Source organism: Oncorhynchus mykiss, chromosome 2, assembly GCF_013265735.2.
Source record: "Oncorhynchus mykiss isolate Arlee chromosome 2, USDA_OmykA_1.1, whole genome shotgun sequence".
In the NCBI taxonomy this organism is placed as follows: Eukaryota; Metazoa; Chordata; class Actinopteri; order Salmoniformes; family Salmonidae; genus Oncorhynchus; species Oncorhynchus mykiss.
The window spans coordinates 56,649,103-56,674,673 of NC_048566.1; the positions used below are offsets into that span (position 1 = coordinate 56,649,103).

At 41.8% G+C, this 25,571-nt stretch overlaps 1 pseudogene; it reads left to right on the forward strand.

The window, feature by feature from the left end:
• Nucleotides 1-440: 440 nt before the first annotated feature.
• Nucleotides 441-5,763, forward strand: LOC110492444 (annotated as a pseudogene).
• Nucleotides 5,764-25,571: the final 19,808 nt, after the last annotated feature.

The following is a 25,571-nucleotide window of genomic DNA, read 5'->3' on the forward strand; positions in this document are numbered from 1 at the left end:
CCAGTCTTCTGTTGGATTGCAGCAACTGTTCTAGAGAGGCTGTTGGGTGGTGCAGAGAGTGGAGAGATCCCCAAGACGCTGACACAAATTAACCTTCACTTCCTGATCTTTCAGACGAGGTTAAGAAACAAGAAATATCCTGGGAGAAAGTGGGACAGATCCTGAGTGGAACACGGATAAAGAGATGATTCTGAAACTGGGCAAACTGGCCTTTAAAAGAACTGGAAAAGGGCAATCTAATCTTCTATGAGGAAGACCTGAGAGAGTGTGGCATTGATGTCAAAGAAGCCTCAGTGTACTAAGGAGTGTGCACACAAGTCTTCAGGGAGGAGTGTGGGCTGAACAAGGGGAAGGTCTACTGCTTTGTGCATCTTGGCATTCAGGAGTTTCTCGCTGCTTTATATGCGTTTCTCTCTTTTGTGAACAACAACATAAATCTAATGTTGAAACAGCAATCCAAGTCCACACCTACAATCGACCTCTACAAGAGTGCCGTGGATCAAGCCATTCAGAGTACCAATGGACACCTGCACCTGTTCCTCCGCTTCCTTCTCGGCCTTTCACTGAAGTCCAATCAGACTCTCTTAAGAGGCCTACTGGCACAGACAGGAAGCAGCTCACGCACCAATGAGGAAACGGTTGAGTACATCAAGGAGAAGATCAGGGAGAATCCCTCATTGGAGAGATGCATTAACTTGTTCCACTATCTAAACGAGCTGAATGACCATTCTCTAGTGGAGGAGATCCAAAGCTACCTGAGCTCAGGAAGTCTCTCTGAAGATCTCGCTCCTGCACAGTTGTCAGCTTTGGTTGTTGTGGTGTTGACTTCAGAAGAGGAGCTGGATGTGTTTGAGCTGAGAAAATACTCGGATGAGGGTCTTCTGAGGATGCTACCGGTGGTCAAAGCCTCCAGAACAGCTGTGTGAGTACTGCCATACAGTACGGCTCATCATACACAGATCAGTAATAACCAAATAAAGATGCACTCACAGATCAGTAATAACCAAATAAAGATGCACTCACAGATCATTTGGGAAAATAAGACCATTCCCATAGAGCAGCGTGAGAAAGCCTAGTTAGCGATATTGCATGTAGTCCTATTTTCATACATAATATAGTATGGACATTTCCATAATCATGTTATACATTTAGTTTCGAGCTGCTCTAGAAACAATACTAATTTGAAGCTACACTAATTTGAGTATCGCCATTTGTCCTCAGGCTAACTTACCTCACCGAGAGATGCTGCAAAGCCCTAGCCTCAACTCTCAGCTCGACCTCATCGGGTCTGAGAGAGTTGGACCTGAGTAAAAATGACCTGAAGGATTCCGGAAGGAACTGATTTAGCCTCCGTTTCAATGCTACTTATTGAGAAATACGACAGAACGAAAGGTGAACTGATTTAGCCTCCGTTTCAATGCTACTTATTGAGAAATACGACAGAACGAAATTTGGGTCTTGGAGGCGTGCTTCGATGTGGGGATCTTTTGTGTGTGTGTGTGTTTGCACATGGGAAGCGTTTGTACATCACTTGGCCAAAACAGTACACAGTTACGGTCACTCACCCTTCTAGACAACCTGAAACAGTCTAATCAGATCTTGTGTCTCGCAGTAGCTGAGGCCAACTTCTTTTGCCAATTAGCTTCAGCCGCCTGGTGTGTGACTGGCAAAGTTGGTTAGACTTTGGATAGCCAATCTGTTGGGCTAGTTCGGGACCGTCGATACATTTCAGTGTAAACGGGACAATATTTATGTTAAACGCCTTTAAATTCTCTTTAAATGCTTTCAATATTTGCGTTACGTTAGCCAACATACAATTTAATGTTGGTTTGAGGTTTTTAAAGTCATTGAAATTGGGAGCTATTGAAGTTTGTAAATATTGGTGATTATTTGGGTGCTGACAGCATGTGGGCAGGATTGAGATAAACCCAACCCAAGGAAAACCGTTTAACGTACCCTTCATTGTGACTTTTTTTCCTAATTATCTCGCAAATCTCTATTTTGGACAAGACTGCCTTTATGACCTAAACAATTATATTTACACTTTGTAGTCAATTTTGACACTAGAATAAATGTTTGATATTGACGCCACATATGCTGTTTTCAACCAAAGTTGGTTTTGAACCATTTCTCTGTGCAGGCTCTCAGGTTGCAGAGTCACTGGGAAAAGCTGTGCTTCTCTGGCTTCAGCTCTGAAGTCAAACCCCTCCCACCTGAGAGAGTTGGATCTGAGTGGGAGAAATCCAGGGGACTCCGGCATGAGCCTGCTCTCTGCTGCACTAGAGGATCCACTCTGTAAACTGGAGACACTGAGGTGAGCGTTGGTCCCATTACGGCTCAATGATACTCAAGACACAATGGTAGATCTTTTGACAATAAGGAACCTCTTGAGACATGATAGAAATGGCAATCCTCAGAAAGTGACACACATAGCAGACACAAAGAGCTGTCTTCCTTCTCCCTGCAGGCTATCACGTTGTAGTGTCACAGAGGAAAGCTTGCTTCTCTGGCTTCAGCTCTGAGGTCAAACCCCGCGAACCTGAGAGAGCTGGACCTGAGCTGCAATTATCCAGGTGACTCAGGAGTGAAACTGCTCTCTGCTCTACTGGAGGAGCCACACAAACTGAAGACTCTGAGGTGAGTGTTGGGGCCATAATAGCACAACTGTGAATAACTAGAAAATTATAGGTGATGGTGTGTGCCCTGCCTTCATTGTGTAGCGTAATGTTGAAATGTATTACCCCCCCCCCCACACATACGCCTTGGTTCATAATACATCAGCTGTTCACAATAGACCACAAACGTCCCTATTTTGTATCTTATGATGGACACCTCAAGTACAAACCTATGTGATAATGAAACACGTTTTGACGTAAACTTGCAAAGAAGAAAACATATGCTATATTTCTCTGTGTGGCCTGAACTGAAGAATGACATTCTATTCTATTTTTAGGCTCGGAGTGTGGATTCACAGACAAAAGGCTGTGCTTCTCTGGCTTCAGCTCTGAGGTCAAACCCTTCACACCTGAGATAACTGAATATGAGCTGGAACTACCCAGGTGACTCAGGAGTGAAGCTGATCTCTGCTTTACTGGAGGATCCGTGGTGCACACTGAAAACACCGAGGTGAGTGCTTTGAGTTCTCACCTGGCCACTGAAGAGGGTCTGTCTGGGTGACATTCCCTCATACCTTTGTTGGCATTACAGTTTAAGTCGGAAGTGTACATACACCTTAGCCAAATACATTTAAACTCTGTTTTTCACAATTCCTGACATTTAATCCAAGTAAACATTCCCTGTCTTAGGTCAGTTAGGATCACCACTTTATTTTAAGAACGTGAAATGTCAGAATAATAGTAGAGAGAATGATTTATTTAAGTTTTTATTTCTTTCATCACATTCCCAGTGGGTCAGAAGTTTACATACACTCAATTAGTATTTGGTAGCATTGCCTTTAAATTGTTTAACGTGGGTCAAAAGTTTCAGTTAGCCTTCCACAAGCTTCCCACAATAAATTGGGTGAATTTTGGCCCATTCCTCCTGACAGAGCTGGTGTAACTGAGTCAGGTTTGTAGGCCTCCTTGCTCGCACACGCTTTTTCAGTTCTGCCCACAGATTTACTATAGGATTGCGGTCAGGACTTTGTCATGGCCACTCCAATACCTTGACTTTGTTTTCCTTAAGCCATTTTGCCACAACTTTGGAAGTATGCTTGGGGTCATTGTCCATTTGGAAGACCCATTTGCAACCAAGCTTTAACTTTCTGACTGATGTCTTGACATGTTGCTTCAATATATCCACATAATTTTCCATCCTCATGATGCCATCTATTTTGTGAAGTGCACCAGTCCCTCCTGCAGCAAAGCACCCCCACAACATGATGCTGCCACCCCCGGTTGGGATGGTGTTCTTCGTCTTGCAAGCTGGTGCGAAAAGTGCAAATCAATCCCAGAACAACAGCAAAGGACTTTGTCCTCCAAACATAACGATGGTCATTATGGCCAAACAGTTCTATTTTTGTTTCATCAGACCAGAGGACATTTCTCCAAAAAGTATGATCTTTGTCCCCGTGTGCAAACCGTAGTCTGGCTTTTTTATGGCGGTTTTGGAGCAGTGGCTTCTTCCTTGATGAGCGGCCTTTCAGGTTATGTCACTATTGGGCTCGGATATAGATACTTTTCTACCTGTTTCCTTGTATGCAAGTATAAACACCATGGGACCATGCAGCCTTCATACCCCTTCACAAAGTCCTTTGCTGTTGTTCTGGGATTGATTTGCACTTTTCGCACCAGAGTACGTTCATCTCCAGGAGACAGAACACGTCTCCTTCCTGAGCGGTATGAAGGCTGCGTGGTCCCATGGTGTTTATACTTGCATACAATTTATTTGTATTTGTATTGTTACCCCTTTTTTTCACCCCAATTTCGTGGTATCCAATTGGTAGTAGTTACAGTCTTGTCTCATCGCTGCAACTCCCGCACAGACTAGGGAGAGGCGAAGGTCGAGAGCCATGCGTCCTCCGAAACACAACCCAACCTAGCCGCACTGCTTCTTGACACAATGCACATCCAACCCAGAAGCCAGCCTCACCAATGTGTCGGAGGAAACACCGTACACCTGGCAACCTGGTCAGCGTGCACTGCGCCCGGCCCGACATGACACAGGAGTCGCTAGTGCGTGATGAGACAAGGATATCCCTGCCGGCCAAACCCTCCCTAACCAGGATGACGCTGGGCCAATTGTGCGCCGCCCCATGGGCCTCCCATGGGTTTGAAGGTAGGGCTCGAACCCAGAACTTCTGGTGGCACAGCTAGCACTGCTGTGCAGTGCCTTAGAACACTGCACCACCCGGGCGGCTATACTTGCATACTATTGTTTGTACAGGTGAATGTGGTACCTTCAGGCATTTGGAAATTGCTCCCAAGGATGAACCAGACTTGTGGAGGTCTTCAAAATGTTTTTCTGAGATCTTGGCTGATTTCTTTTGATTTTCTCATGATGTCAAACAAAGATGCACTGAGTTTGAAGGTAGGCCTTGAAATACATCCACAGGTACACCTCCAATTGACTCAAATTATGTAAATTAGCCTATCAGAAGCTTCTAAAGCCATGACACAATTTTCTGGAATTTTCCAAGCTATTTAAAGGCACAGTCAACTTAGTGTATGTAAACTTCTGACCCACTGGAATTGTGATACAGTGAAATATAAGTGAAATAATCTGTCTGTAAACAATTGTTGGAAAAATGACTTGCGTCATGCACAAAGTAGATGTCCTAACCGACTTGCCAAAACTATAGTTTGTCAACAAGAAATTTGTGGAGTGGTTGAAAAACGAGTTTGAATGACTCAAACCTAAGTGTATGTAAACTTCTGACTTCAATTGTATGTTTCAGTCAGTGGGTCTGCATTGTTTCCCCATTGTTCCTCTGTTTACTCCATTAGATTAAGTCCATGGGCCAGAGACTGGTGACAGAACTGGAGGACGGAAGAGCATCCCAGCCCAGCAGAGCGGATGTGTCATTACTGTTATTGGGAAACTTGCTTTTCAGAGCTGGAAAGCTGCTTTCACTGTCCAAACAGGAGGAAACAAAATAGCCTGTATGGATCTCAGATCTCAGTGACAGATGTGCTGAATATCACATCCCTATTCTAATAGTGCTTACTTAGCAGAGGTGGGACCAAGTCATAAGTAAGTCTCAAGTCTTAGCACTCAAGTCTCAAGTCAAGACCATCAAGTCAAGTCTCAAGTCCTAAACTTTGAGTTTCGAGTCCTAAACAAGTCATAATGTGCTCTTCACGAAATGTAATACCATTTCATATTTTTATCAAGAGTAATAGTTAGAATATTACATTTATGAAAATCATGAATGCTTTTAAAAATATATTTATTACTTTCCAAATAAACTTTATATTTCCATGGAAATACATGGGTAGCCATAAGACCCCCCCCACCCCCCAATAGCGATCGACTACCGAAGATCACTATGGGGCGCAATCGGGTGATGTAGGCTTGTACACAATCGCCCAACCTTAACACACACACACACACACACATAGTGTGTGTGTGTGGTTACAGTAGGCTAACATATTTCAATGACTTTGGAACAGCAGTAACACCAGGCAGGATTTGGGCTACCAACGGCCTAGCCAGTTGGAGCTCAATCTTGGGTGCAATGATCATGTTCCCGCACTGACTGACTGTGTGGAGGCTCATTGATTTAACGTTACGTTAGCCAACATGCTACACTGGCAAAGTTATGAATGATATAGCTGTCGGCTATATTAGCCACGACTTACCCTTCAAATGTCGAACGAAGTTGGAAGTTGGTGCGCCTCCGTCTGTCATTTTCTTCCCGCATGTTCTGCAGGTTGCAATCTGTTTTTTGTTGATACAGCGTAGTCTTTATATTCGAAAATAATAATTTGGGGTCTCATCTTTCCAAGGACTCCATCTGAATTCACTCGCCGACGTTCCTCTGCACTGCCACGCACAACTTTTTCTCTGCTGGCACAATTTGATTGGCTGCTGTCCCATTCAAACTGAAATCCTTTCAATTAAGAGTTGATGCTCTGCACACTTTTTTTAATAGCATCATTTTTAATATTTGGCGTTTGGGGGGGTATCAAGTCAGTTTGAGTCAAAAGGCTCAAATCCAAGTAAAGTCACAAATCATTGGTGTTAAAGTCAAAGTCGAGTTGCAAGTCATCATATTTGTGACTCGAGTCCAAGTCATGTGACTCGAGTCCAAGTCATGTGACTCGAGTCCACACCTCTGGTACTTAGCCTGGGGAAGTACACACTACTCCTACTAGTACTCTGAGACACTTTATGAATACTGGCTTCATCCATCTTCTAAAGTAAATGAGGATTCAACAACAACATAACATAACAAACACTCACCCATTGGTCATATGACCCATTGTACACTGTAAAATACAGAGTGTACAAAAACATTAGGAAAACCTGCTCTTTCCATGACATCGATAGACTGACCAGGTGATTGACGTCACTTGTTAAATCCACTTCAAAATCAGTGTAGATGAAGGGGAGGAGACAAGTTAAAGAAGGATTTTTAGACCTTGAGACATGGATTGTGTGCCATTCAGAGGTCGAATGGGCAAGACAAAATATTTAAGTGCCTTTGAACGGGGTATGGTAGTAGGTGCAAGGCACTCTAGTTTGAGTGTGTCAAGAACTGCAACGCTGCCGGGTTTTTCCACGCTTAACAGTTTCTCGTGTGTATCAAGAATGGTCCACCACAACAAAGGACATCCAGCCAACTTGACACAACTGTGGGAAAAATTGGTGTCAACACCTTGTAGAGTCCATGTTGAGGGCAAAAGGGGCTGCAACTCAATAATAAAGTGTTCCGGATTTGTTGTACACAATGTATATGATGTGTTAAAAAATTACTCTAGTGTCATTATGTATTTTTGTATGGTCAAGCTTGTGCAATACAAATTGAATCTGTTTCAATGTACACCTATCCTTTAAATTTCAATCCCTTCTCTATCCACATTCACTGAGCCCCTCAATCCAGGTATACAGTGCCTTGCGAAAGTATTCGGCCCCCTTGAACTTTGCGACCTTTTGCCACATTTCAGGCTTCAAACATAAAGATATAAAACTGTATTTTTTTGTGAAGAATCAACAACAAGTGGGACACAATCATGAAGTGGAACGACATTTATTGGATATTTCAAACTTTTTTAACAAATCAAAAACTGAAAAATTGGGCGTGCAAAATGATTCAGCCCCTTTACTTTCAGTGCAGCAAACTCTCTCCAGAAGTTCAGTGAGGATCTCTGAATGATCCAATGTTGACCTAAATGACTAATGAGGATAAATACAATCCACCTGTGTGTAATCAAGTCTCCGTATAAATGCACCTGCACTGTGATAGTCTCAGAGGTCCGTTAAAAGCGCAGAGAGCATCATGAAGAACAAGGAACACACCAGGCAGGTCCGAGATACTGTTGTGAAGAAGTTTAAAGCCGGATTTGGATACAAAAAGATTTCTCAAGCTTTAAACATCCCAAGGAGCACTGTGCAAGTGATAATATTGAAATGGAAGGAGTATCAGACCACTGCAAATCTACCAAGACCTGGCCGTCCCTCTAAACTTTCAGCTCATACAAGGAGAAGACTGATCAGAGATGCAGCCAAGAGGCCCATGATCACTCTGGATGAACTGCAGAGATCTACAGCTGAGGTGGGAGACTCTGTCCATAGGACAACAATCAGTCATATATTGCACAAATCTGGCCTTTATGGAAGAGTGGCAAGAAGAAAGCCATTTCTTAAAGATATCCATAAAAAGTGTCGTTTAAAGTTTGCCACAAGCCACCTGGGAGACACACCAAACATGTGGAAGAAGGTGCTCTGGTCAGATGAAACCAAAATTTAACTTTTTGGCAACAATGCAAAACTTTATGTTTGGCGTAAAAGCAACACAGCTCATCACCCTGAATACACCATCCCCACTGTCAAACATGGTGGTGGCAGCATCATGGTTTGGGCCTGCTTTTCTTCAGCAGGGACAGGGAAGATGGTTAAAATTGATGGGAAGATGGATGGAGCCAAATACAGGACCATTCTGGAAGAAAACCTGATGGAGTCTGCAAAAGACCTGAGACTGGGACGGAGATTTGTCTTCCAACAAGACAATGATCCAAAACATAAAGCAAAATCTACAATGGAATGGTTCAAAAATAAACATATCCAGGTGTTAGAATGGCCAAGTCAAAGTCCAGACCTGAATCCAATCGAGAATCTGTGGAAAGAACTGAAAACTGCTGTTCACAAATGCTCTCCATCCAACCTCACTGAGCTCGAGCTGTTTTGCAAGGAGGAATGGGAAAAAAATTCAGTCTCTCGATGTGCAAAACTGATAGAGACATACCCCAAGCGACTTACAGCTGTAATCGCAGCAAAAGGTGGCGCTACAAAGTATTAACTTAAGGGGGCTGAATAATTTTGCACGCCCAATTTTTCAGTTTTTAATTTGTTAAAAAAGTTTGAAATATCCAATAAATGTCGTTCCACTTCATGATTGTGTCCCACTTGTTGTTGATTATTCACAAAAAAATACAGTTTTATATCTTTATGTTTGAAGCCTGAAATGTGGCAAAAGGTCGCAAAGTTCAAGGGGGCCGAATACTTTCGGAAGGCACCGTAAGTGATTACCAAACTCCTCAGCTTTCAAGAGCATGCCTTCCAATGTGTCAACTGTCAATGGAAGCTACCTTTAGCAAGGGCTGTTATACTAGTAGTTATTGTGATAATTAAAAAAAAATTCTAATGCATATTTAAGTAGTAGAAGGGTTTTGCTTAGTGCAGAAATTATTATTTTGGGTTTAAAAAAAGAATAACTCCAGGCCGCGTTTGAACGTCTAAAACTAGAGAAAGTATGTATGGACATACACGTTTTCAAATAACTGCCCTTTTTCTGGCCCGTAAATTGCTCCCGAAGAACAAATCGAAATCCCAATATCGCCATCGAGCCATAATTATTGCGCAACTGAAAATGCTAAACTGATGCGAGTTCAGCGTCTAGGGGCATCTACATCAGGTGCAGTGCGACTGTCATGACATATAAAGGCCAGCAGAGGGGATCAGAGTAACACAAAGGGGTCGCTTCACGTTCAACAACCAACAAGTGAAGCGCTACATAACAGTAACTTTCCCTAGGCCTTTGCTAACGGCTTATAAAAACATCCAGAAAATAGTAGAGTGTCAGTTTATCTTAATTAGAGAGATGGTGTTTTCTACAGACACAGTTCTGCATCAAACTATCGGTGTTAGCGATGTGGTAGAAATGGTTTACTTGGGCTGTGGTGCACTATGAAGGAAAAGGTTCCTTCGGGGCTGCTGGGAGATTTCACTGTTATGCAAGTTGCAAGTGCTTCCGTGGAGCAAAGGCATGCATTATTCACACCACATTTACATAAAAGACAATAGGGAAGTGTGTGCCGAGAGTGTGTGTGTGTGTGCGCATGCACGCGTGTGTTTGTGTGGCTATTCAATTCTCTGAAATGCTTTTGCCACCCGAGCATCTAAGTAAATACTGCCAAAGGTTTTGTTGATGCGAAGTTGTGGAGGTGGGTTAAAGGCCCCCAGACTCTCCAGATATCACTAGCTCCTATACCAAGCTGCCCCATATTGAACCCTACCCTGTACTACCCCTCTGAGTAGAGAGAGAGAATGTTGATAGTGGAGAAGATCAACGATTGGATAATAGAGAATCAACATCTACCAAACAGGTCTCTCTCCCCCTCGCTCACATTTTATTATTCTCTCTCTCGGAGGTCCATGCTGAAGCTTGTCCAAGCAATGGCAGACTTTGCGATTTTATTAAACAAACAGTGGCTGGATTAGTTCTGGATTACTTCAGCAGGAAACAAGCTTCCTGTAGAATGAATAGTGATTATAAGATTCATGTTTTAATTATTCATTTTCCTGAATGCAATGTGCACTGGTTTGGATAAAGTTGCATAGTATCATCATTTCCCAACGGATTTGATTGGCCATCGTAATCATGCACCAGGCAATAGTAAGTAAACCATTAGTGCCGTATTGAGAAATACTTGCCTGACAAATGTACAGTAATTATACTTTAAGTGACAGCCCTCTGGCCCAACCAATCAACTGACTCTGTTTCTAACAAAGGACTGCACGCCAACTGCCCCAGCTAATCAATAAACACGTTTCAGACAGGTAAAAGACACTACAATGAAGGACTCATTTGCAGGTAAAAGAGCAACATGGAAAAGTATTATACTGTACTTCCAGCATAAAAGGTACACTCCCATCTACTGCGAGCGGTCCTTTTGTTGAAGCCCACAAATGGACTCGACTTGAATTTGTCTTGGATGTGTGATGTATTGATGTGGAGGCACAAGCTCACTATACAAGTGCTGCTTTTAGTCGAATTAAAAGCCTTTCTCTTTTCACTCACACACGATTTCATTTTCCCTCTTCTCTTCTCTAATTGATGGACACCGTGTAATGCAATCCAGGCAGCAGCCAGACAATACGTGTCCTGACTTTTGTTACAAAGGTTCAAGAGCTTAAAGAACAAACATCTGTAATGTTCTGGGAAAACCTTTCCCAAGAAGCTAAACGATTGAGTGCTCTGTTTCTTCATCCTACCTCGTCCCTAAGCACAGGGATTCTACAGTATATGGTATTCTATGATCCCTGGCCTGAGTCCCAGATCTGGTTGTGCTTGGCAAGACAGCACAAAACAGATCTGAGACTCCCGACTACTTCATCACATGGGTATTGTATGATAAATATTGTATTTTATACACAGTAAAAAAAAATACATATTGAACATACATACTCGATTCCCCAGTTTTATACTAGTGATATCTAAAGAGACCTCCTCCCTAGAGTTGTACTACGTTATTGTCAGGGACATACAGTATATGAATCACTCCTACTTGTCTCTTCAGTGGGGGTGGGGGGGTAAACAAACCGGTTAGTCGCTCTCATTTCCTGATCCTGTTCCTAGTGTCAGGTGTCATGTGTGCTTACCTTCAGACAAGCATTTGCCTTTACAATGTTGTCTTTCAGCACTTCATCTCTCCTAGTATGAGAGATCCCCCCCCCCCCCCCCCCCCCCCCACTACTGCTGCTGCTCTACCTCAGAACAGCAGGGACTCACCTTGAAATACAACGGAATTCCAGCAGTATCGGAATGGAACTCGGATGATATGCAACTGACATTGCATTCACCTTTTTTCCAAATAACTCAATGCAAATAAGGGGTCAAACTAAAGACCTGAGGGAACAACTCAACAAAACAGTACGAGACATTTATGATTCACAATTGATAAAAAACATGTGTCCTGCAAGCACCCACAGGCCAAACTGAACGATCTACATTTATGGTGAGCTTCAACTGCATGTTCATTTCCCAGGCAGAAAATTGCTCCGTGTTGAAAAAAGTACCCAATTGTCATACTTGAGTAAAAGTAAAGATACCTTAAAAGAAAATGACAAGTAAAAGTGAAAGTCACCCAGGGATGTAACAGGGATGTAAACAAAATTGTGTACAGAATTTGAGAGAAATAAGCTTTTTGTGCTTATGGGAAATGTCTGGGATCTTTTTCAGCTCATGGAACCAACACTTTACATGTTGTGTCTATATTTCTGTTCAGTGTCGTGAAGTACAGATACCTCAGAAAACAACTTAAGTAATACATTAAAGTATTTTTTATGTAAGTACTTTACACCACTGACTAGGTCGAATCTAAATGACAAATGAGTTTAGCCACATGTTTTAATGTCCCACTACAGGATAGGATGCAGAGACATGGGTGAATACGAAAGCCTCTCTACCTGAATTCCCATGAGGGCAGCTCATTGGGCTCTGGTGAGGATCGAGAGTGTGTGTGTGTGCGTGTGCGTGTGTGTGTGTGTGACTGAGTAAGTGAGTGAGGATTAGATACGTCACTGTTGAGCTAAGCGTTATTCTAATGTCCACTGTACAGTGTCATGGAGGAGGGGGTCGGCCCTCTGTCCCTTAGTTCGAGCCACAACAGGGATGTAGAACACACACACAATTTCGTTTGAAGACTTTGCCTTCCGTTGCTACCATAACCTATCTCTGCCCTTGATCCCATCTCGCCGTGTCAGGCGTTTCTTTTGTTGTTGCGCCTGTGTGAATGCTGCTGCCCACCGCAACCCAACAGGGGAGAGGAGAGAGCAAATCAAAAGCCACAGATTGCCTCGTCTCAACTCATTCACACGGACCGCAACGCGGGGCAAAGGTTAGAAGACCTTTTTTTGTACTCACCCTGCCTTTAATTCACCGGCACTGGGGGAAGGAGAGAACGAGAGACACAGAATAAAAGGCTGAAAGAGTTGCTATGTACTCTGGGATTTAGTCATGTAGCACCAGTGAGCTGTTGCTAAGCAATGACCTCAGCTGTGAGAATCAGAGAATGACAAATGGGAAGGAGAAGAAAAAAAAGTTACTTGGGATGATAATGATATTTTGGACTATTTTGTCCCAATTATCTCGAGAGCTCCAAAGTCACGTTGGGTTTACAAAGCCAAAAAGCAGGGCAGTTGAACCTTTTCATTTCCAGACTTTGTTTCATCAGGTTGCACGTGTCACAAACAGTATGATGGAAAAAGCAAGTTACCTTGTCCTCACCAACAAGCTGACACAGGCCTTCTCAATTAGATGGCCTCATGCTTCATTACACACGGCTAATAACAAGTGGTTTGTCTTTCTAGGCTGTGTTCTCTGGGCTCTATGTACTTAACTGTATATGGCCAATTGAATGAATGGAAGAAGTTAACACTGTTGTGTATTTTCTAACGCATGGGAAATTCATAGTATACCACACAATTGTTTTAAACCAAACATAAAATTCACAGAGGTGACAATAATTGTGCTGTGTATATACGGAAAGAAAGCTAATAAAATTCTCATGACTTGCCCAGTAGCCTACTGTACATGTCTTTATTTTATTGTTGTTTTTTTACCCCTTTTTCTCCCCAATTTCGTGGTATCCAATTGGTAGTTACAGTCTTGTCTCATCGCTGCAACTCCCGCACGGACTCGAGAGCCGTGCGTCCTCCGACACACGACCCAACCAAGCCGCACTGCCTCTTGACACAATGCCCGCTTAACCCGGAAGCCAGCCACACCAATGTGACGGCGGAAACACCATACACCTGGCGGCCGTGTCAGCGTGCATTGCGCCCGGCCCGCCACAGGAGTCGCTAGAGCGCGATGGGACAAGTACATCCCTGCCGGCCAAACCCTCCCCTAACCCGGGCGACGCTGGGCCAATTGTGCGCCGCCCCATGGGTCTCCAGCGACGCTGGGCCGGCTGCGACAGAGCCTGGACTCCAACCAGGATCTCTAGTGGCACAGCTAGCAACTGCGATGCACTACTGTACATGTCTGCGTGGAAAGAAACAAACTTCCTTTATTCTTTGACAGGGGGCCAAAAGACAGGGGCCATGAAGCAAAGAATGGTTGTGTGCCAAATGGCACCCTTTCCCTATGTAGCGCTCGACTTTTGACCAGGGCGTATATGGCTCCGGCCAAAACGAGTGCACTATGTAGGTAATAGGGTGCCACTTGGGACGCAGACGACGTCTCACACTATGTCTCATTGCGATTAAAGACCTGTTGTCTCACCTACTGCTCATTCCAGGAGGAGCACGTCACCAAAATGTAGTCATGTAAGGCTAATGATTAATGATACAATTTGTAGGCAAATAAGTCTGTGTGAATGTTTCTCCTTAACTCTCTATGATTCTAAGTTGCAGGGATGCAAACTTGCGAGGGTCCAAAAAGGTGACACCTTTTTCTCTTGTTGCACTGAAACGTGCAAAAAAAAATCCCTGCTAGGGGGAAATGCAGGTTTTAACTAATTAAACAACAAAGAATATGATCTACATGAAAAAATAAAAAGTGGTTAATGTGAACCTAACTCACAGCTAAAAAATGGAAAAAAAGCAATCCAATGTTATGTGTTGCCTAGAATTTACTGCAAATGACACTCAAGTCAATACACTAATATTGCAGTTAGCCATGACAGCCTTTATAATAGAAGGCTTGTGACCACACACACACATAAATATTGCACTTGGAGAAAAAAGCATCTTGAAGTAGAAATAGAATGAAACAAACAGGTATTATATTTTCTGCTCTATTATAGAAGCCACTATAGACATCGATCAAGTGCACATGTGAGTAAAAATAACATTCACTGAGTAAAAAAAAAAGAGAATCCCCCCTCACTCACTCACACACACACACACACACACACGTTACTGTCAAGTTCAACACAACAAAAATAATATCTTTGGGCTACACTGCACATTATTACATTGCACACTTTCTGCCTGTGGACATCTGTTCTACAATGTGCCAGCATCAGTGAGAAAGAAGGAAAGTGTGGTGTTCCTTTCACCTCTATAGTGGCATCCAGCTTAAGCCAGGCACAGCTCCAGCTACACTTGATCCCTGAATCCACTTGTTTAACAAGCAACAACTCATTTTCACCTAATTAGTTAACAGATAGTGGCTAGTTCGTTAGCTAGTTAACATTTCACACAGATTACCAGGGTCCTGTAAGCAACTAACGCGTTATAACTTGAGGAACCGCCGCCAAGGAGTCATCTACCAGTTAATACTATAGCAAATTGGTTAGGTTACTAATGTCAGCTCATCTGATGATGTAACGTTTGCTAGCTGTAACGTTAGCTGTCTGACTTTATTAGCAAGTTCACACCATAAACTCAATTATTTGATCAGATGAGTTGGCTAATGTTGCTCAACTTTTCTCTGGCTAGCTAATGGAGAATTCGATCCAGCTAGCAAGATACTTAACAATGCTAATACTTGTTCCACCACACTTTCTCCCTCGAATTTTGCAGAAAGTTGACTAGTTTGCCTCCCTGAAGTTAATGCGCAGAGGATCTGGGGGTTATGTAGTGTGTGAATAACAGCTGATAGTTTTAGAAGAAAGCCTACTGAATTTACAGTATCTCATTCTATTCCCAATTGATCCTTTCAAAAAAATCAGTCAGCTCTTCATATTACTTTGCTTTGAGATAGTTTGATTTGCTTCGCATGTCACACTGAAATTGTAAAAGATTCAATTTTTGCACTGTGTCAGATTCCTGTTTTGGCGAAATCTTGAACTTGAAACATTTACTGGAATGAAAGAGCAAAATAACATCTAAGGAAGCATTTCTATGTGCAGTTGGCAATTCAGCCCCTTTTCATGCTTGAGACATTTGTGAGAAAACAAATAGTAACCATTGGATGCCAATAAACAAGTTGTGAGGATCATGGCACATTCTCACATTCCCGATGTTGTGCGTGAATGTAAATGTGTTGGTGTTAGTTAATGTGTTAACCTCTACAAAATCGGTGTGTCCCCCTGTGGGATGGTTGAGCTAACGTAAGGTAATGTGATTAGCATAAGGTTGTAAGTAACAAAAACATTTCCCAGGACATAGACATAACTGATATGGGCAGAAAGCTTAAATTCTAACTGCAGTGTTCAATTTACAGTTGCTATTACAGTGAAAGAATACCATGCTATTGTTTGAGGAGAGTGCACAGTTATGAACTTGAAAATGTATTAATAAACCAAATTAGGCATATTTGGGCAGTCTTGATACAACATTTTGAACAGATATGCATATATGGATATGGTTCATTGGATCAGTCTAAAACTTTGCACATACACAGCTGCTATCTAGTGGCCAAAATCTAAATTGTGCCTGGGCTGGAATAGTACATTATGGCCTTTCTTTTGCAAAACACAGATGTTATTTTCTTTTTATTATCTTTTATCAGATCTAATGTGTTATATTCTCCTACATTAATTTCACATTTCCCCACACTTCAATGTGTTTCCTTTCAAATTGTATCAAGAATATGCATATCCTTGCTTCAGGTCCTGATTTGGGTATGTCATTTTAGGTGACAATTGAAAAAAAGGGTCTGATCTTTAAGCCCTGTTTTTAGTCATTTTTCATATCCTGCCATAGTAACCATGTTTTCAACCTTTCGCCTGCAGCAGTCAAGTGTGTCAATTAAATGTTTGAGGAGTGTGTATGTGTTTCTTCAAATTTGTATTGGCGGATCGCAACCAATTGAAAGGTGCATACACCGCCACCTACTGTTCTGGAGTGTGAGGCCGGTCACAACCTCCCTATTCATCTATTTCTCTTATCTAGCCCTGTGTTCCTGCCTACTGTACTGGAGTGTAAGGCCGGTCACAACCTCCCTATTCATCTATTTCTCTTATCTAGCCCTGTGTTCCTGCCTACTGTACTGGAGTGTGAGGCCGGTCGCAACCTCCCTATTCATCTATTTATCTTATCTAGCTCTGTGTTCCCCGCTACTGTTCTGGAGTGTGAGGCCGGTCACAACCTACCTATTAATCTATTTCTCTTATCTAGCTCTGTGTTCCCGCCTACTGTTCTGGAGTGTGAGGCCGGTCACAACCTCCCTATTCATCTATTTCTCTTATCTAGCTCTGTGTTCCCGCCTACTGTTCTGGAGTGTGAGGCCGGTCACAACCTACCTATTAATCTATTTCTCTTATCTAGCTCTGTGTTCCTGCCTACTGTACTGGAGTGTGAGGCCGGTCACAACCTCCCTATTCATCTATTTCTCTTATCTAGCTCTGTGTTCCTGCCTACTGTTCTGGAGTGTGATCATTACACTGTGACACAAAAGGGAAGGGGAAAAGGGATGACAAAATGACAAACTACCAACTAACTCTACACCCATTAAAACCTCACCACTATTCCACGACTTGGCTCTATCTGATCCTACACCGGGGGAGGCAGCCTGGGACGACAGGACACCATCGCTCAACACAGCTTGTAACTCTTCTGCAGTAAAATCTCGTGCACCAAATACTTCTCTGCAGCTGCCACTACCACAGCAATGTATGTGATTTGCGTTCTACTTCTGCGGTACGGACGATAACCATGGCCCATGAACGTTAAGAATCCAAACTTACTGAAACATGTTATTCCTATCACTCTCTATTGGGCCTCTGCCGACTCACAGGGATCCTCTTAGGATTCCTCACCCTGGACCCATCTTCCTGTACCGCTCTCCAGGAAACCTCAACCTGCCTTTCTCACACCGGACACCTCTGACCTCCAGCACCATGGGTACCCAGACAGTTAACACACACAACTTTTCCCACCAATACTACACATTCCTTTGCCTCACGTTCTCCTGCACATTTCTCACATCTAGGAATCTCCCTCCTACACACTGCTGCCACATGACCGTAATAAGCTTGGCACGTATAACATCTTCAATGGGTTCGGGACCAAAAAGCTCTCGCGCGGTAACGAACACAACCTACCTTCACTTTGTCAGTTTTAAAGATGTCTGCGTCAAAACCCAGCATGACAAACAAAGTGTTTTCTCTTGTTTCACCACGCTCTCCACCGGGTCAACATTCTTCTCCACCCATACTGACACCCTATATGGATCAGCTAGAAGGCAAAAGAAAAATACATCTCACCCCCCCCCCCCCTCCCTTAGGACAGAATCATCCTTGTCATCATTGGGGCAAGGCCAGAACTCTGCGGTCTTCACCGCAGGTAATTTTTGGTACTTACGGCCAATCTTCCTCACCGCACCGCTTCCCTCTACACTCAGCTCCTTACCTTCCTCCTCGCTGTCCATTTCCACCTCTCCAGGCTCTTTCCGCTTTTTCATCCGCTGTAATAAGCAGACTATTCTTGTATCTTGAATTTGCCGCCATGTAACATCAACTCCAAAAGCTCTACAAGCCGCAGTTACTCCCCGCGGCCTCATTGTGTGTGTGTGTGTGTGTGTGTGTGTGTGTGTGTGTGTGTGTGTGTTCAGAAGGACTGGCTAATAGTGTAGGCCTCAACCCACCAATTTGAGTAAATGTACCTCCGGTGTAGTGCCAACTCATTTGAGTGGGAGACGGGCAGTTGCTAGTTGGAAGCAAGGGTAGAGGAGAGCACTCATTTGATACAGTCCAAAAGGTCCAAAAGTATTTTTTTTACAGTGACACATTTTATGTTGTTTTGGCTCTGTACTCCAGCACTTTGGATTTGAAATGACACAATGACTACGAGGTTACAGTGCAGACTGACAAGCTTTCATCTGAGGGTATTTTTTAACAGCTTATAACTCCAAGCCATAAAACTTCTAAACAAGACGGCTAAATAGCCATACAAATGTCTACCCGGACTATCTGCACGGGCCCTTTTGTTGCACTAACTCTCCTGCACTGACTCGACCCACACACACTCACACATACCTACACTGACACCCAGGGGTGAAAGTAGATTTAATGTCTTACCGGTATGGGACACCCAAGTGTGCCCACACATACTTTATACTGCAAAAATGACAGGATAGCCCACTCTAGTGACACTGACAACAGATCAACAAAAATGATGTTGTCAGATCCATATAATTGGCCTATGAAAAGGGGAGACTAAAATACAATATAAAGTCCATCTAACCCAGGGGGAGGAAATGATTGTCCAAAAATAAACAAAAAGTGAATATGAACACACTGGGGATATGGCCGATGTTCTCCGCGGGTGCCAATAAGACGGGCTACTGTTTGCTCCATTAAATTAAGAATTTTGATTGGAGCCTTTCCATTGCCATGTCTTTACACCAACAGCCATTAGCTTTCCAAACAGTTTTCCCGCAATTGTATTTTTAAATATCGCGACATGTTTGGCTGGGTCCCTCTGCTTTCAACTGAGAGTCAAAACGCAACAATCATCTATTTTGGTATTTGTAGCTCACACTGCCCCAACTGCTGGCCCTTCCGACTGTAGGCTATAGACAGGATTAAGCTAATTATATCATTTTGGCAATTTAATTTAATTTACTTGAGGGAAAGCTTAGCTTCCCCTAGCCTTCTGGACTGACATGCAGTAATGTTCAATAATGTTGTTAATAGCCTATAGATTTTTGGCAGGTTGTATTAATTGTGATAGGCTCACGCGTTTTACCAGTACCCACACCATTTATTTTGCCGGGATGCCGCACCGGACCGCCTTTCACCCCTGCTGACATCTCAACACACACACACACACACACACACACACACACACACACACACACACACACACACACACACACGCACTCCTTATATAAAGGCCATGTGACTTTCTACTCCCTATATAAAGGCCATGTTACATTCTACTCCCTATATAAAAGGCCATGTAACTTTCTACTCCCTATATAAAGGTCATGTAACTTTCTACTCCCTATATAAAAGGCCATGTAACTTTCTACTCCCTATATAAAGGTCATGTAACTTTCTACTCCCTATATAAAGGTCATGTAACTTTCTACTCCCTATATAAAGGTCATGTAACTTTCTACTCCCTATATAAAAGGTCATGTAACTTTCTACTCCCTATATAAAAGGTCATGTAACTTTCTACTCCCTATATAAAAGGCCATGTAACTTTCTACTCCCTATATAAAGGTCATGTAACTTTCTACTCCCTATATAAAGGCCAGGTAACTTTCTACTCTCTATATAAAAAGCCATGTAACTTTCTACTCCCTATATAAAGGCCATGTAACTTTCTACTCCCTATATAAAAGGCCATGTAACTTTCTACTCCCTATATAAAAGGCCATGTAACTTTCTACTCCCTATATAAAAGGCCATGTAACTTTATACTCCCTATATAAAAGGCCATGTAACTTTCTACTCCCTATATAAAGGTCATGTAACTTTCTACTCCCTATATAAAGGTCATGTAACTTTCTACTCCCTATATAAAGGTCATGTAACTTTCTACTCCCTATATAAAAGGTCATGTAACTTTCTACTCCCTATATAAAAGGTCATGTAACTTTCTACTCCCTATATAAAAGGCCATGTAACTTTCTACTCCCTATATAAAGGTCATGTAACTTTCTACTCCCTATATAAAGGCCAGGTAACTTTCTACTCTCTATATAAAAAGCCATGTAACTTTCTACTCCCTATATAAAGGTCATGTTACATTCTACTCCCTATATAAAAGGCCATGTAACTTTCTACTCCCTATATAAAGGCCATGTGACTTTCTACTCCCTATATAAAGGCCATGTTACATTCTACTCCCTATATAAAAGGCCATGTAACTTTCTACTCCCTATATAAAAGGCCATGTAACTTTCTACTCCCTATATAAAAGGCCATGTAACTTTCTACTCCCTATATAAAAGGCCATGTAACTTTATACTCCCTATATAAAAGGCCATGTAACTTTCTACTCCCTATATAAAGGTCATGTAACTTTCTACTCCCTATATAAAGGCCATGTTACATTCTACTCCCTATATAAAGGTCATGTAACTTTCTACTCCCTATATAAAGGTCATGTAACTTTATACTCCCTATATAAAAGGTCATGTAACTTTCTACTCCCTATATAAAGGTCATGTAACTTTATACTCCCTATATAAAGGTCATGTAACTTTCTACTCTCTATATAAAAGGCCATGTAACTTTATACTCCCTATTTAAAGGTCATGTAACTTTCTACTCCCTATATAAAGGCCAGGTAACTTTCTACTCTCTCTATAAAAAGCCATGTAACTTTCTACTACCTATATAAAGGCCATGTTATATTCTACTCCCTATATAAAGGCCATGTAACTTTCTACTCCCTATATAAAAGGCCATGTAACTTTCTACTCCCTATATAAAGGCCATGTAACTTTCTACTCCCTATATAAAGGCCATGTAACCTTTACTCCTTGTTTTTATTTGTTATTCACTGTGCCACTATTTCTATATTTAAAAAAAAATCTTATTTTTAACTCTGCCTTGTTGGAAAAGGACCCGTAAGTAAGCGTTTCACTGTTAGTCTACACCTGTTGTCTACGAAGCAAGTGACAAATACAATTAGATTTTCATCCATTTCGGGTGAACTGTTGAGAAATTACAGCACTTTTTGTACATAGTCCCCTCCATTTTAGGGAACCAAAAGTTGTCAAAAGGTTCGTATTTTGTCCCATATTCCTAGCACGCAATGACTACATCAAGCTTGTGACTCTACAAAGTTTTGTTTTGGTTGTGTTTCAGATCATTTTTGTGCCCAATAGAGTGACTATTATTGTAAATAAGAATACATTAATGTGGATGCTCGTATGATTTAGTGGTGGAAAAGTACCCAAATCTCATACTTGAGCAGTGGTGGAAAGTAACTAAGTAAATACTATGAAATACTACTTACGTAGTTTTTTGGGGTATCTGTACTGTACTACACTTAACAAAAAGATTATAAAGTGTTGGTCCCATGTTTCACGAGCTTAAATAAAAGATCCAAAAGATTTACCATATACACAAAAAGCATATTTTTCTCAATTTTTGTGCACAAATTTGTTTACATCGCTGTTAGTGAGCATTTTTCTTTTGCCAAGATAATCCATCCACCTGACATGTGTGGCATATCAAGAAGTTGATTAAACGGCGTGATCATTACACAGGTGCACCTTGTGCTGGGGGCAATAAAAGGCCACTTTAAAATGTCCAGTTTTGTCACACCACACAATGACATAGATGTCTCAAGTTTTGAGGGAGGGTACAATTGGTATGCTGACTGCAGGAACTTCCACCAGAGAGCTGTTGCCAGATAATTTAATGTTAATTTCTCTACGATAAGCCACCTCCGACGTCGTTTTAGATAAATTGGCAGTACTTCTTACCGGTCTCACAATTGCAGACCACGTGTATGGCGTCGTGTGGGCGAGCGGTTTGCTGATGTCAAGTGCCCCGTGGTGGCGGTGGGGTTATGGTATGGACAGGCATAAGGTACTGACAATGAAAACAATTGCATTTTATTGATGGCAATTTGAATGCACAGAGATAGCATGACAAGATCATGAGGCCCATTGGCCTATCATTCTTCCGCCACCATCACCTCATGTTTCAGCATGATAATGTATGGCCCCATGTCGCAAGGATCCGTACACAATTCTTGGAAGCTGAAAATATCCCAGTTCTTCTATAACCTGCATCTTCACCAGATATTTCACCCATCGAGCATGTTTGAGATCCTCTGGATTGACGTGTACGACAGCGTGTACGACAGCGTGTACGACAACATGTTCCAGTTCCCGCCAATATCCAGGAACTTGGCACAGACATTGAAGAGGAGTGGGACAACATTCCACAGGCCACAATCAACAGCCTGATCAACTTTATACAAAGGAGATGTGTCGTGCTGCATGAGGCAAATGGTGGTCACACCAGATACTGACTGGTTTTCTGATCCACGCTCCTAGCTTTTTTAAAGGTATCTGTGACCAGCAGATACAGATCTGTATTCCCAGTCATGTGAAATCCATAGATTAGGGGCTAATTAATTTATTTCAATTGACTGATTTCCTTGTATGAACTGTAACTCAGTGAAATATTTAAAATTGTTGCATGTTGCATTCATATTTTTGTTCAGTATATTTATATTTTTGACAACTTTTACTTTTACTCCACTCCATTCCTAAATGTGTACTTCTTACTCTCTTACATTTTCCCTGACACCCAAAAGTACTCGTCACATTTCAAATGATTAGACAGGACAGCAATATGTTCCAATTCACACACCTATCAACATAATGCGTAGTCATCCCTACGGCCTCTGATCTGGCGGACTTACTAAACACAAATACTGCGTTTGTAAAGTATGTCTGAATGTGCCTCTGGTTCTCCGTAAATAAAAGAAAAATACAAGAAAAATGTGCCGTCTGGTTTGCTTAATATACAGTAAAGGAATTTTATGTATAGCATTTCCTTTTCACTTTTATTCAAGTATGACAATTGAGTACTTTTCCCACCACTGTACTTAAGTACATTTAAAATCAAATGCTTTTAATCAAGTAGTTTTTTACTGGGCGACTTTCACTTTTACTTGAGTACTTTTCCCACCATTGTACTTGAGTAAATGTAAAGATAACTTAATAGAAAATGCCTCAAGTAAAAGTGAAAGTCACCCAGTGAAATATGACTTGAGTAAAAAGCCTAAAAGTATTTGGTTCTAAATATACTTAAGCATCAAAAGTAAAAGTATAAATCATTTCATATTCCTCATTTTAAGCAAACCAGGCGGCATGATTTCTTGTTTTATTAATTTATAGATAGCCAGAGGCACACTCCGATACTCGAGGGGCACACTCCGACACAAAGATCATACCCCCAAGCAATGTTCCCTCTAATTGTTTTCCTCACTGAGCAAATTTCAGTTCTGCTGAGCGCAAACTTGAACGTTGTGAAAATTCTGTGCAACTTCCAGCACGTGTTTACTGTGAACACCGAGGCTGTATCCGCTTTAAGTTACAGTTTTACTGTGAACACTGAGGCTGTATCCGCTTTAAGTTACAGTTTTACTGTGAACACTGAGGCTGTATCCACTTTAAGTTACAGTTTTACTGTGAACACTGAGGCTGTATCTGCTTTAAGTTACAGTTTTACTGTGAACACTGAGGCTGTATCCGCTTTAAGTTACAGTTTTACTGTGAACACTGAGGCTGTATCCGCTTTAAGTTACAGTTTTACTGTGAACACTGAGGCTGTACCTGCTTTAAGTTACAGTTTTACTGTGAACACTGAGGCTGTACCTGCTTTAAGTTACAGTTTTACTGTGAACACCGAGGCTGTATCCGCTTTAAGTTACAGTTTTACTGTGAACACTGAGGCTGTATCCGCTTTAAGTTACAGTTTTACTGTGAACACTGAGGCTGTATCCGCTTTAAGTTACAGTTTTACTGTGAACACTGAGGCTGTATCCGCTTTAAGTTACAGTTTTACTGTGAACACTGAGGCTGTATCCGCTTTAAGTTACAGTTTTAACAGTGGCCATGTAGGCTACTGTGGCTATTTGATCATAATGTAGGCCTACCAGAGTGGCCTACCGTAAAAGACAATGGAGAAAATGCATCCCATAACATTTTAACATGGAACTAGCTGTTCTATCATTCAGCCTACAGCAGCAGCCAATGTGTGGTGTCAAAGTAGGCTTACAATCCATGAGACTTTGAAAAAAGACATGCATGGCTTGACATGAACCTGTTTATCCACTTGTTCTTCAGACAAGGATGTTACTGAAAATGTTGTGTTGTTTGATGCAAAAAAACACTATACAAAATTAAATGCATTATTATTCCCATACCATTATTACAGAGAATCAAACAAATGATGCTACCCTCTGCCTATTGGCTACTTATTCAAGCCTGTCTCAAAAACACTGCCCCTTTAAAGATAAAAAAAAAAAGCTCTTTACCTGACTTGCTTTTCAAAGTCTAAAAATGTATATGTTTTGTGCTCTTGTAGGAAGCAATCACTTCCTTATTGCTGACTACAAATGATATATAACTGGGCTAATAACTCACAAACTAGCAAAGGATATGAACAAAATGTGCAGACGTGGCGACATGCAGCTCTCACTTTGATCTCAAATCAAGCGCATCTACTCACAACTGCTCAGTCTGTAAACACAGTCCAGTTCAATAAATGGCACAGATCCATATATGGCAATGGTCTATTTGCATATAGGCCTACTGCAGCTCTGATTGTTTATGCCGCACTGGTCTGTGTAGAGTACGGGCTGAGTAGTTTATTTTTAAAAAATTATTTCACCTTTATTTAACCAGGTAGGCTAGTTGAGAACCAGTTCTCATTTATAACTGTGACCTGGCCAAGATAAAGCAAAGCAGTGTGACAAAAACAACACAGAGTTACACAAGCAATAAACAAACGTACAGTCAATAACACAATAGAAAAATCTGTATACAGTGTGTGCAAATTAAGTAAGGAGGTAAGGCAATAAATAGGCCATAGTGGTGAAGTAATTACAATTTAGCAATTTACACGGGAGTGATATATGTGCAGATGAGGATGTGCAAGTAGAAATACTGGTGTGCAAAAGAGCAGAAAAACAAATGTGGGAATGAGGTAGGTAGTTCGTTGAATGGGCTATTTACAGATGGGGTGTGTACAGCTGCAGTGATCGGTAAGCTCCTCTGACAGCTGATGCTTAAAGTTAGTGAGAGAGATAGAAGT